The sequence below is a fragment of the Ursus americanus genome, chromosome 10, assembly GCF_024610735.1.
Source record: "Ursus americanus isolate L20-20 chromosome 10, mUrsAme1.1.p, whole genome shotgun sequence".
In the NCBI taxonomy this organism is placed as follows: domain Eukaryota; kingdom Metazoa; phylum Chordata; class Mammalia; order Carnivora; family Ursidae; genus Ursus; species Ursus americanus.
The window spans coordinates 36,270,496-36,280,483 of NC_142136.1; the positions used below are offsets into that span (position 1 = coordinate 36,270,496).

A 9,988-nucleotide genomic window follows, 5' to 3' on the forward strand; every position below is an offset into this window, starting at 1 on the left:
TTGCTGTTCTTTCTTCAATAGAAAATCCCTGTCTGATACTTCTAAAGCTGTTTTATTCTTCTTCACTCATTGTCAGAGGATGAGGTGGAATATGGAAAAGAAACACTATGTCCAATATTGTTACTGTTTAGAAATTGACAGTACTTTTTCACTCTGAGAGAGAGTAATACTACTGTAGCTTTTGTCATCAGGGGATGAATATAAATTTATTGCTGGGATTGAATGATGAAAGTGATTTTTTTCTTAAAATCTACACTATGCAATATTTATTCTTAAAAATAAAACAACCCATAAATCTTTGTGGATAAATTCCAACACTCAGTGTTCTGATTTCCACTAGCTCTTTGATAAAACCCAAGTTGATTAGTGTCACTATTAGAGCTAGCTATGGCAGTGAAAGATTTTGGTTATTGTTACAGGAAAAACAACAACAATAACAAAAGTGTATCAGTGTTTTTTTCAAGAAAAATTTAATAAAACTTATTTTGTTTTATATCTTTATTATGTACCTGTAAGTATCAACCTAGTAAGAATGTCAGTTGTAACAAAGATGGCAAGTGTAGCTTTGGCATATCTTGACTCTGGTCTACTTCTAAAGGACTTACATTGAATTTGCTCTTTCCAGTTCAACTTCATTCTATAATCCAAAATTTTACTCGCTCTTCTATTTTCCATTTATACCAAATATTTTCTCTATTTTAATAATAATATTCCGTACATGATCACTTCTGTGATGTACAGAAATGTTAATAATCTCAGAAATCAAGACAAAAAATTATTTTCTAATTCTGAAGATACATGAGTTTTGAACTAGATTTGAATACAATTTAATACATATATATATATATGTGAAATATGTAGTACATCACATAAATAGCTTTATGTGATGAGTTAGTGTTTCTGGAAACTAGATCTATGCAAGGATGAAATGGGATGTATGTAATAACTCAGAAGGTTACCTTGAGTTACACTGTCTGCTGGTTCACATCAGAAGAAACAAGTCAATTAAAAATTAAGTTCTGGCCCACAAAGTGCAAAAGGAAAATTTCCCTTTATCTCACATGTATTTGTTTGTTTGTTTCAGGATGAACTTCTTAGTCTGAGAAAGTTCTAGTTCGATGACCGATGTTCTGACAAAATAATAGATAGTCTCCCCTTTCACTCAGAAATGTCTCCTTTTAGAAGGCGTATTATGGTGTTACAATACAAGGCATCCCATCCATCATCAGTACCATCTCTTTTTCTATCCTCTTGAAGGTGAAGACTCTCCCCTTTAATAAGACTGTGTATGAAAAATAAGAAATAGGGTTTTCCTTCTACAGTAATCTGCATTACTATTCCCATTTAAAACTTCAGTGCAGGGGCATCTTGCTGGCTCTTGATCCCAGGATTGTGAGTTCAAGCCCCACATTGAGGGTAGTTTACTTAAAAAATAAAAATAAAAAAAAAATAAGACTTTGGTGCAAATTCTGATGCCCCAGGATAGTAATATTAGAAATCATCCTCTAATTATAAATAGTGAAGATTTTCACTAAGCGTATATCTTAGTCTGAAAATTAAAACACCACTTGTCTATACTGAAGAAAAAAATAGCAGATAGAATTGATTTCAACGAAGAAAATCAAAGTAGGTGTAAAATTTTATTATGAAAAGTAATGTTTTGTGAATTTCAATGAATATTCTTGGATTATTAAGTATGTGAAAGTGTAAACTAGGTGTAGGTCACCTCAAAGACAAGCACAAGCCCGTATGTATTTTTAAACTATTTTTTATTATTTATTTTTTATTTGGAAATAATTTTTCTTAAAGTCTACTTTTTGAAATAGTTTTTTAAAATTTATTTTGAAATAATTTCTGATTTATAGAAGATGAAATACATTACAGAGTTTTCTGCACTCTTCACCCAGCTTCCTATCGTGTTAACATCTTATATAATTAAAGTACATTTATTAAACAACAAACATTATTAAGATTTACCCACATTTTTTATTTTCTACTATCGTTCCCATTACGGATCAATCTAGGACACTGCACTGCATTTCTTTCTCATGCCACCGTAGTCTTCTTCAATCTGTGACAGTTCATTCTTTTCTTGTTTACATGTCGTTGACGTTTTTGAAAATTAGTGTTCAATATTTTGTAGATTGCCCCTTAATTTCAGTTTAGATAATGTTTTATCATTAGTAGATTGGATTATGGGTGTGAGGAAGAACACCACAGGTGACGTCATAGCATCCTATCAGGGAATACCTGCTATCCACGTCTTAGCCCTGGTGACATGAACCTTGATTATTTGATTAAATGTCTGCCATAACAAAGTTACTTTTTTCTATGCCACACTCGATTTGTTGGAAGCGAGTCATTAGGTCCAGTTCACACTCAAGGGAAGGAAATTAACCTCAACCTTCTCAACGGAGGGTTAGCCTATAATTTGTAGGCCCGTGATAAAACCACCACAGTAATTAGAATTATTTTCGGTGGGATACTTTGAGGCTATGCATGTGTTCTATTTCTTAAATCTTTACCATCTCTTTCACTAAATCACTGGATCTTGGCTATAGCAACTATTATTGTGCTGTTCTGATGATGAGTTTTTCTTTCATTGCTTACACATTTATTATTTGGAATTCTTCAGAAAGAAAATGTTTCCCTTATGTAACGTTTATTTAATGATTTGTTTATGTCAGGATGAGCTTTAAGTTATTTCTTTTATCCTTTTTGTCGTATTCATACGGTCCCTGTTTAATTTTGTTGCTCTAATTTTTCTAGTTTTAGCTTCTGGAATTTTTTCAGGTTGGTGCTTGCTGTGTTTGTCTTTTTTAAAAATTTTCCTTACTTTATGGTTTATGATGGATGTGCCCTTCCTCCTAGAATCAAACATTAATTCGAATAGTCCTTGATCCTTTTACTTAGAAACCAAGATCTGTGTGCAAAGATGGCTCATTTCTCTTGTGGTGTCACTGCATATAGGCTGTCTCAGCAGACAGAACTAGAAAATATATGTTTTCATATCTGTGTATGTACACATATTTATAATTACTTCTATACCTCTCTCTCTCTCTCTCACACACACACACACACACACACATCATACCATTATCTTCTACTCTGATCCAACAACAGAGGTTTCATTTATACCTTCAATTTCGACATCACCTGGAATTTTGCTATCTCAGATTTTGCAAACTTGCCACTTTGTTAAGCAAAATCTTCTATACTTCTGTGGTTGTTGCTTACATACTTCTCCTAAAATGATTCTATTTTTTTCACCAGATTTCTAACATTAACCCCTCTGTTTTTCAGGAGCATAATTCTGTCATCTCCTCTTTCTCTCTCTCTCTCTCTTTTTTTTTCTTTTCAGAAAATAGTTCATAATTCAGCATGCTTAAGTGCTCTTTATTTAGTATTAATTCTACCGGCTTACTCTCAGTCTCCCAATTAGTCTACCCAACTTCAGTCTTGCACCCAAAACAATTTCTACCCCATGATGGCTAAATAAATATCTAAGATAGATCCTGCTCCTCTTCAATGCTTTTCTGATTTTTTTTTTCAGATAAAATCCAAATCTCTTAACATAATGCAAAGCTCACCATGATAATGGCCCACCTGCCTCTCTAGACTCAATCTGCCTGACCAATTCAGGATTAATTCAAGTACATTCCTCCCAAATGCCAAGTTACTTTTTCTCTCCTCTCTTGTCCCGCTGTTTAAATGATTGAATTACACACCATCCTTAAAAACGCACGGAAGTGTAATGTAAGGTCAATGATCTATCAAAATATTTTCATGTAGTCACCACACAATCAAGAAAGAGAACATTGCCAGCATCCTAGACACTGCTCCACCTTTTAATGATATTTTCCTCATTCACTGATTCCTCCTTCTCTTTCTTCCAACTATTTGACTGCTAGCACTATGGTTCATTTTGAATTTGCCTAAATTGAATCCTAACATTTGAATTTTGCATGTGACTACACTATGTTTTTCAACTGTTTTGTTGCATGAAGTTAAAGTATGTTTATTTATTAAATTTCTTGGAAAGAATATACAAGAAATTATTTATCTATCATATTGTTCAAGGGCATTTGGATTTTCTCAAGTCTTGGCAGTTAAAAAATGATGATTTCTGTAGAAATGCTTAATTTGTATGTGTGTATATATATACGCACACACACATCTGAGTTTGGAATTGCTGTGTCGTATACACAAATTTCATTATTTGGTAGATAATCACACAATGTTTTTCAAATCCATTGTAACGCTTTAGACTTCTACCAGAGATACATAGAGTTTCTTATTGAACCACATCTTCATCACACTTACAACACTTAGTTATAGCTATCTTCAGATTTTAGATACATAGTATCTATGTGTAGTCCTTACTATTTCATGCTGGTTTTGTTTTGCATTTATCTGGTTACTATTTAGGTACTTACATTTTAAGGTGTTTATTAACCATTTGAATATCCTCTGTTTGGAAATGCCTCATTATGTCTTTTGATTTGTTAAAGATCTTTATACATTGTCATGTTAGCCCTTCCTTGGTTGTACATGCTGTGACTACCTGTTCCACTTGTTATTCATTAGTATTTTATTTAATGTAATAGTTAAAAAATAATTCAAAAAAAAGACTAGTCTGATAGTATTGATATCTGATGGCATGCTGATTAGGAAACAATCTTAATTGTTCCTTCAAGGGTTCATTTAAAATGTGAATTTGGGAAATTGGCTAAAAATGAATTAATTCACTAATGAAATAAGTATTTAACTTAAACCATTAAAATAGCTTTTTCTTTTAGTAAATTTAGGTAAATCTTCCATTTTATATAAGAATGGCAGCACTGCATTTTGGATTGTGAGGAAAATTTAGATTTCCTAATTGAAATCTCTAGGCTACAAAAGTATATTTGTGACTTGTTCCCTATGACTTAAACTGGAAAAATATATTGGAAAGTGATGGTATGTGAATAAAAAATTTGGTATTGAAGAATGGTATTATAAACAGCACTTTTAATTTTGTGTGTGAAGAAAATAATACAATGGGAAGACTATATATGATATATTGTGTTTTCCTTGTGTTAGATGCCAAATTAATATCCTACTAGATTATTTAGGATTTGGGTTCATTATTTAACATGTTATGCTTTACATATATAAGCTGAACACATAAAGTTAACTGAACATAGCACTATCTTTAAATTAGATGCTTTGTTTAAAAAATTAAAGTTTATTTCACAGAATGAGTTTGTCCATTTAGTTTGTATTACCACAAAATTGCCATAACTTTGATGAACTTTTTCCTACTTTTCTATGTTCTCACTAAATACAGTGACCTGCAGTAATTGAAATGTGCTTTTTAAGAGGACATGCATCCACTTGGCACCTTTTCCATGGAACTAAATTAAATCTGATGACATGGTCTCCCACTTCACTGGAGTGGTAATTCCCCTTAATAGGGACACTTGCTGTTAATTAGGTGAGTATCCAATGGGACTTAAGGGTCCACAAGAAGCTCAAAGGTGGTGTATTCTTTCTTTAATTCCAGGACTTCTGTCACCAATTATCTACTAACCGCAGAAGTTTCATCACTCTGTAGGAGACATTTAAAACTACTTCTTAAACTGAACTTATTTCAGAATTTTTGGTTACACCTGTTAGGATCTGTAAGAAAGTGCCACTTCTGTCTTCCTTCCCATTTATCACTTCCACAGCTCTCCTACCTGTGTGACATAGACTAGTGATGTGGGAGCTAGTTCCTGCCTCCAGAAATGGCCTAAAATCTCCTGTTCCTTGGCAAAGGTTGCATTTTCCATTCTCATAGATTATATGTTCATCATTTTTAAATCTTTTTGATCATCTAATTGCCTATTGAGGCTATTAGTCATTACTATGTTGCTTCATATTAGCTGGGGAATTTCTTTTTTTTTTTTTACTCTATTTTAATTAATCATTATTGACTTATTCAGCATAGGAAAGAAAAATTCCTTTTTTCTTGAGAAAACTATTTTTACTCTAATATCATCTTTATTCAAATACGTGATAAAGAGATCTCTGAAGAAAATGATTCTCTAGCTTATCCTTATAGGCACTTTTGTTTACAGGTGTGAAAGAAGTGTTAATTTATGTTCGTTTGTCAGTAATAAAGCTAATACCTACTAAAATGTGTATTAGGAAATTAACAGGAATTTCTGGAAGGTTTTGTAATATAAATGGCAACATTTATTTTATAGGCATCAACTGAAACGTGCATTTGTGGTATAATTCTGCAATTTATTGATTGAAAAATAAAATAAGCTTGATACATCTTGATATAAATTATAAAAGAATCATAAATATATAAGGCATAGAGAAAACAGAGGATGATGGTATAGAGAACCTGAAAGACTAAGTAATTTCCACTGTGACTTCTAAATTGACCAGACCCCCAACTATTCCTCCTCAGTCATCCTGCTGAACTAAACACTAGTAGCTAAACCACAACCACAGTTTGCTGCCTCTACTTGCTGCACGATTTATGTCACCTAAATTCCCCAGTATTTTCTTAAGAGTTTAATTTTTCAGAAAAAAAAAAAAAAATCTGACCTCTGATTAACCTTCCCAAATGTGTTTTAGGCCCCCAGTCCTCTCAGGACACTCATCTTAGCTCATCGTCTATCTATTCTCATGATGCATGGTTTTTAGGAATGCTCTAAATGCCAGAGTTACGAGTTTGGGGTTGTTGCCTTCCTCACACAGAGGAAGCTTCAGCACAGGGGCTAAGAGCTCAAGGTTCATAAGCAAAGGCCAGACTCGGGTATTAAAGAGTTGTTTCATTTTGGCTGAGTTATTTTACCTCACTGAGTTTTCCTTTCTTCTCCTGCAAAAATCAGATCACATTTTATTATTGATTAACAAAGATACGTATTGTGTTCCTATTCTTTACCAGTAAGTCTAGCAGATGTTGGGTATGTCATATTCATCCGAGCAGATGTAAGCTTGAGCACATGGGTGGTAAACAACTATGAGAAGAACTGAGCGTTCTCCATGTGAACCCTACACAAAAAATTCAGGTGTGAGAACAAAAAGCCACATTTCTTTATTGACCTGAAATCATATTAAAACTGACTTTGAGGTCCTATCTTATAATGACAGCAGGGAATTGAATCTAATGTATTACTCAGACCACGCTCCTTTCTCTAGGGCTTCTCAACAATACAATTCAACTGCGGTGATAAAAAGGGAGGTTAATTCCCGTGTCTTTATCCCATCATGGATATCTTTGATGTGCTCCCTATCCGTGCTCAGTAATACCTTGAGGTTATGACATGCTGCTGCTAATGTGCAACCTCACATTCACCAATCTTTTCTAGAACGTTTCAAGCCAAACCATGAGATCATCGATCTGGAGTTGAAGCCACTGCCTCGGGTCTCTGCAAGGTAGTGGCATGTAGGTATTACTATCATGGAACACCATTCTCTCTCAGACCTAGAATAAATCACTACAGGCTCTCCTATTCAATCTTTTCTCTCCTCAGAGGCACTCATCTGTCTCTGTTCTCTATTCACAGAATTCTTAAGGAACTTAGGTTTCCAGAGAACAAAATAAGAGATCCTATTTTCTGTAAGGGTCTTTTTATTTTCTTCTCTACAATTCACACCTTAATATCATTCACAAGAAGAAGCGTATCTGAGTGAGAGAGGGGCACAAATGTCTGGCTGGTCTGCTTCAAAACAGAGAAAAAAATCATGGAGACAAAACAGTTAATATCTAACATAACATAGTTTTCAAGTATTAATAATACCTTAATATGTAGTTAATATTTAATAATGCTTTAAACAATAAGGAATGTCATTATAATAGAGAGTAACATGATGTTTTGGGAAAAGCTGTGTATTATATGGGATGGTCATAGAAATAATCTCCAAAGAGATGACATTTCTAGAAAAAGATGAAGTTTTTTTTTTATTTTTCTTTTTTAATTTTGTTATGCTGTGTGAAATGCTGAGAAGAGAACAACGCAAAGCCTTGGAACCTCCATGGTGAAATTCTCTAAGCTGAGAAAGAATTGAAAATGACCAGTGTGATGAGTGTATATTGAACAAAAGGAAAGAATGGTCGAAAAGGCCACTGTGAAGATAAACAGGTCATATAAGATCCTGTAGAATATGTAGAAATAATTTTGATTCTAAGGGCTGAGAGAAGGTAATGATAGGTTTAAGTGGATAAGTCATATTATTTTAATTTTTTAAAAAGATCACTTTGGCAGCCTGGAGTTGTAGCTCAGCAGAACCCACTTGTCCCCTTGAAGAACGCTGGGATGGTGGGGGCACTTTGGTCCTGATGGGAACTATGCGTTACCTAGCGATGCTGGAGGAAGCTATAAAGAGGAGGAGGGAAATGTTACCAATGACACTGCTGCAGCAGCCACTGCCACCAGCCTCTGACCAGGATGCCCCTGCTCCTTCCCTGCCTGCTACGAGGATGATGACCCAGCCAGTCATGGGCACTGTCCGCACGGCCATCCTATCAGCACAAGCTCCCCCCAGCCATGCAAAGTTCAGAGCAATGGAGACGTTAGTAAAAATAGCTTCTTTCCTCCGGATAGTGCAAACAGACCTCACCAGGGGAACCAGTTCCTGTGTGAGCAATAGCAACCACTCCGAAGAGCCCGGCTTTGGGCGGATGGATGCGCTCCAGCTGGATGACCCCGGGGATGACGACTTGCAGTTTGAAGACCCCACTGAGGCAGGCATAGCTGAGGACGTGAATGAGCTTAGTGATGCCAGTGAAGACGAGCTGACTTTTGAAGAGAATAGAAACCACGAGAATAAGGCCATGTCCTGCCAGGTGTGCAAGACGGTTCTAGAGCACCGCCTTCACCGGATGTGACAGCATGTTCAGGACCACCTGGACCTGCTGACAGGCAACCGCAAGTTCGGTGAGCCCCACTGCTAGCACCGAAACTCCCAGGTGACCCATGTTCTCTTCCACATCGGTATTTTTGCAGCAGCTGACCCTCCACTGACGGGATGGAACATTTGAGAACAACATCAGCATCCACCCCCAATGATCCCGTGACTGGGAATCCGGGTTTGTTTCCAGGGGCAGGCTCCCCAGAGTTGAAATGTGCTGTCTTTGGGAAGGCACCGGTCAAAGATCTCCACGTGGTCCAGAGCCACGTCCCTGACCATCTAAACTTGGAAAGTGCCAGGCCCGCGGTACCTGGGACCGGTGCCACCCTCACGGCTGCAGTCGCAGATGGCACGTGTTCGTCCACGAGTCAGAGGCTGCCTGTCGCGACCCTGTCGGCTGCACGAGTGAAGCAGGCGCCTTGAAGCAAAGCCCGGTTTGGGGCTGTCACACCCAGCAGTCCAGAAGCGGGAGCTGTGGGCGAAGGAGTTGCTGAGCCAGGAGCTGCGCCAGCCTGGGAACGGCAGGTACAGCTGCGAGGTCTGGGGCGAAGGTTTGCACACGCAGGTGAGTTCAGCCACCCCTGGCGGATCCACAGGCGAGAAGCTGTACAGCGGCAGGGGAGCCACACGTTCTCCCAAGGCCGTCCAGCCGTGCAGCGCTGCCCGGAGACACGCTCCTCGGGGCTGGAGGTGCCGCTGCCCAGTGTGTGGCCCCCGCAGCTCCCGCTCAGCCTCACCGGCAAGCACACGGGCGGGCACAGCCTTGCTCGGCTTCTCCGTTGAGCAGCCCTTCTTGGACAGTATCCATTCCAAAGAGGCAGAAAAGAGCTGGGACAGCGGACTGGGTCCCAGCAGAACCAGGGGAGCTCCCGGGCGGCGGCCAGGGTGTTGATTTTCTGATGGCTGTTGTCTTCTCTTTAGCCGAAGTTTCAGTGTTGCCTTGCTGGGAATTCTGTCCTGCCCTGTGTTTAGGGAAGAGAAAAGAAGAAATAGCACATGAGCTCTTACTGTTCTTGAGAAGCAGCAGCCCTGTCATGTTTACCTCCTTACCTGTTCTTGCCAGTGAGGGGCTGTGCTTTGTATTCTTTCGAGGCTG

The 9,988-nt window shown here is 37.6% G+C and overlaps 1 pseudogene; it reads left to right on the forward strand.

Annotated features, from left to right (window-relative positions):
* The first annotated feature begins 6,670 nt into the window (after nt 1-6,670).
* On the forward strand, nt 6,671-9,784 carry LOC123800999 (zinc finger and BTB domain-containing protein 39-like; annotated as a pseudogene).
* The last annotated feature ends 204 nt before the right edge of the window (nt 9,785-9,988 follow it).